Source organism: Monopterus albus, unplaced genomic scaffold (genome assembly GCF_001952655.1).
Source record: "Monopterus albus unplaced genomic scaffold, M_albus_1.0 scaffold338.1, whole genome shotgun sequence".
NCBI classification, from domain to species: Eukaryota; Metazoa; Chordata; class Actinopteri; order Synbranchiformes; family Synbranchidae; genus Monopterus; species Monopterus albus.
In genome coordinates this window covers 471,716-476,352 of record NW_018128218.1, presented here as the reverse complement: position 1 = coordinate 476,352, position 4,637 = coordinate 471,716, and positions in this window count along the sequence as shown.

The window sequence follows — 4,637 nt, the reverse complement described above, 5'->3', positions numbered from 1 at the left end:
GGCCTATGGCAGCATAGCTAAGGGAAGGCTCAGGGTCACCTGATCCAGCCCTAACTATAAGCTTTATCAAAAAGGAATGTCTTAAGTCTAATCCTAAAGGTAGTACTGGAGGCAAGAGCTATGTCATCTAAAGTAACTATATGATTAGACAGCAGATTTCTAAGGTTTTCAGGCCCAAGCACAATAACTTCGGTTTTGTCAGAATTTAGAAGTAAGAAGTTGCCAAAGTTAGTGGATGCTCCGAGTAGATCTGCATGTGCAGTGTTTCATGAAAAAATACATCTTAAATGATTCGTTGTGACTTCTCTTCTGTCAGAACCAGAGAGCTTTCCTCTGAGTTTTGCCTCCATGCATGCTACAATATTTTTTTATCTCTGCTGCGCCGCTGCCCCGTTTAAAAACCGAGCAGAGCCGATGGAGTTTGGTTAATGATACTGTACTTCCAAGATGCAGAATTTACTCTTTTTAACTTGGTGTGTGAAGAGTTATAGCCTCCGCATCTGAAAGGCAGAGAAATCGCTGATGATTAATGTTCCTGGAGGCTGTGAGTATTTGTCTGAGGAAGGGTATCATAGCATTTACTGTAAGTGGCTGATGGGAAACATGATGCACTATTTTCCCATAAATAGTACTCCTAAAAAAAAGAAAAGGTTACATAAGGGATGTCTGTACAGAGCCTTCACCTTGAGCCTGGGGTTGTTTTGAGGGCGTCATATCCAGGCTGGCCACAGGAGGTCGCCGTTCACCAGCTGCAGCTCTCTTCTTCAGTGGGCCAACCTGTGGAAAATCCTGTCAGGAGGCAGTGTTCGAGGGCATTCACTCTCCCCTTTTTTTATATTATATTTCTGTGTCTCTCACTTCTTTTTACGTACTCCTGTGGTCTCATTTGACTGTTTTATTTGCTATATTTTTCTCACACTTTTAGTGAATCCTTGTCATCTGATTCCCTGTTGTCTCATGATCCGTCCATGCCTGTTGGTTAACCTCCTCCATTTCCCACTTGTGGCATCAGGATGGTGTATATAAACAAAAGAGAGACTGTCCTTTTTAATTTTAGCTTTTCATATATAGCAGGGAACAAGGTCCACAGTTCATCAGATGACAGTTTTGACCACCGCACTGAGGGTTGCAAGACTAGAGGATTTTTTTTTACCATCAAATCTATGAATAACGTGTCAGTACATCTGTGATCTAATGATTTTCTTAATTTCTCAGGTTGGGGGGCATGATTGCAGCCTACAAGATAGTGCCAGATGAGATTGATGAAATCAAAGTATGTATTTGATCAATCTGTCTATTTTTCTTCTGTATCTAGCTACAGTACGTGCAGTAGTGATGAGTTTCATAATAATTAATCATATGTGTGTGTGTGCCAACAGGAGACTCTGGTAGATTGGTGCGATGAAAAGGAACTTAACCTCATCCTAACCACAGGAGGTACAGGCTTCGCTCCAAGAGACGTCACACCAGAGGTTGGTTGTCCATTAGAATTTGTCCAGTGTGACTCCACCCATAGTTTACATGACAAGTTAAGGTGGCCTCCTTCCACTGTTATGGCACATAACATTGAAGTAAATAATGACGGGATTATTTCCTTAAACTTGGTGTCAGATAGACATCTACTGTAGTGGAATTGTTTCCCACATAGAGTATAATCTATTAATGTAAATTCAAAAGTTATTAGAAAATGGTCAGACAGAAGAGGGTTTTGAGGAAAGAAACAAGGCATTAACAGACATGCAACATGTGTTTTTTATTTTTTTTTACTTACCATTAAGTCCCACCGATTTGTGGAAACATCACTCCCTTTCAAGTAGCTCCAAGGTCGGTAAATCCAACTGGTGGTCACTGCGCCTTCCCCACACAACCACATACAGTCCAATAGTAGTGAAATTAATTCCAACAGGTAGCATAGCACCGACAATAACATCATGGGTTGTTATTCTGCTCCTTATCCAGCAACACATCACATGCATCAGACACACTGGCCTCAAGCAGTCAAAACAAACAGGTACTGTGCTCCAGGGGAATCCAGCATTGACGAGCTGATCTTTCACCACCACAGGGGGCTTCACAGGTCGGCTGTTTGTAGATCAGACCTGGTCAGGTAAAACAGCGAGTCCCTGTACAGGAACATTCTCTGGTCACAGTGCAGCAGCAGGAGGGAAAATATATCCACAAAACCAGGCACAGTTGAAAAATTCTGCTTTTACAATGGCAGTGGTGGATGTGTGTTTTTTAATAAGCTTTATTGAAATCATACATAACAAACAAGGCAATATAACATTTTGCCAGCATGGTGGGGGCACCGGTGGATGTCAAGCAAGTTCACATGAATGCGCAATGGCCTGGATTTTATGCCCATTCAAGGAAATCCTTAAATGATCACGTAATACTTAATTTTGTTAGAAAAAAAGTCTTGCAAGTATAAGGCAAGTTGCTTCTGCATAGAAATACTAGAACATATGTTCACCTCATTTTTTGATCTTTAGGTCAAGTCTAAGATGATAATTCACCGTTGTAACATTGTAAATAAGTCAGAAAACAAGGAAAAGCACCATAGGCTCTTTAACTATGACTGAAGCAACAGAATTCTATATATAATGTTAATAAATACTGCCTACTCCCTTTCTCCCACGCTTCCCCTACCTTTGATTGCACTATTCTATTTCTGTTGTCTATTGTCTGGAGAGCCTTTGTGCTGGAGACCAATTCCTAGAATGATCAACATACTTGGTGGTTAAAGCTGATTCTCATTCTGATTCTGATCCTGTATTTTTATTCTTTTCAGTATATCGCATGACATAAACAAAACTAACAATGTGTTAGTCCATCTCTTGGTACTTTCTGACTGCCATACTTTGTCTGTGGCACTCAGCCCAATGTTAATTTGGTTCTTGTGCACTGTAGTTTTTATCAAACATTAGTCAAAGAGGAGAAAATAGTGCATTTGTTGGGGACTTTTCAGACATGTACCTGTACAGTCCATTTCTGAGTACATTGGTATATACTTTTTTATTACAAACAGCTCATGACTACTGTGCATATTCTGCTTTCTGGCAGAACTTTGATTGTACACGGCCTATCACTAAGGTGGGAATATTTTAGGAAGTGAACAGCAGAACAGAATCCAACCAAGAGGCCAATACTAATACTGATATTTAAGAGTTAAAAAAATCGGAGGATAATATCTGCTAATATTTCTCTTTTTTTATTTACATTTTCCATATAGATCCCTTAAATTCTGCTATTAAAAAATGTGACCAAGATGTGCTATGAACAGAACAGTTGAAAAATGAACTTCTGTGTTCTTTGATAGATGAACCGAGATACAGTATATTAAGTGACATGTCTGTACTGATATTTTTTGTCACTTACTTGGCGACCAATATGATGTAGTGCAATACCAAGCTTGTATCACCAGATCATATTAACAATACACTAACCTTCTTGGATCTCATTACTGTTAAGTATGTTTACACTGTGCAAAATTGCAAGTACTCAAGAAGGATATTTTGGTGTCTGTCAGAGATGGTTTGACTCAAATTTGCCTCCTAGTGGTTATACTGGGATGAAATTAGGGACTGCCTATTAAATACAATAACAAGTAAATGAACATTACAGCTAACATTACAGCCATTCATCTATGCGTACACACTGTTAAAACCAAGTATATGAATACTCAGTGTTCAGAAATTTTAGTGAGCCAAATATTCACACTGCATATAGAAAACAGTTTAGGATGGGCTGCGAAATTGAAATGACAGCAGTGTTATTCTTCCTCACCCAGGCCTTGCCCAACATGCAACTTGAATTGCACTCTAGCCAGAGACAAAGCGGGTAATTGGATTCACATTGTCTCTGCGAGGGAAAGCAGGGAACAAACCCCACCTCTCCCCAGGCTGCCCCATGGTGGCTGGTGGGATGGTGAGTTTGTACTGCCCCAGCCTATCAGGGGTCACAATGGGGAATTAGAGTGTTGGCTGTCAAGCTGAGACCCATATTCTGCCCAGAGGTGAAGCGCATTCACAACTCTAGAGGCTTTCTGACACAGGCACACACAGAAACACATGCACACTTTATCTCTCTCTATCTCTCTCTTTTTTGAGTACTCATTCTCTCACCCTGCACAGCCCTGCTCTTGTTGGGTTTATGGGCCTGTTGTTGCCTTCCAGGGGTGAGAAAGGGGATAGGGGAGAGAAATTACTAACTACAGCAGAACTTAGCCACTGAGTTGGAGTGACAGACACTGAGGGTCGATATCTGCTGGTACATCAGTTCAAACTTTATAAAACAAACACAACACTGGTAAAAAAAAAAAGAAAGAAAGAAAGAAAGAAATGCCTTCAAAAGGGCAGTGTTAAATACCGTTAGTGGAAAAAAAGTCCATTGTGGTGGCTTGTGTCAAGTAAAATTTGGTCAAATGAACCTCCTCCACATAGCACAAATGGTTTAGCAGAGGTGGTAGGCCACCCAGGTTCTGACAAATCTTGTCTTGTGATCATAATTTACTTACTTTAGTTAATAGATGGCAGTCTATACAATAATTACATGTGAAAGAACACCTCTGTGTTTTATTTCATAATCCAGTTTTAACATTTTGATGTAAAATATTAGCATGGTGGCCTTTCCCCATT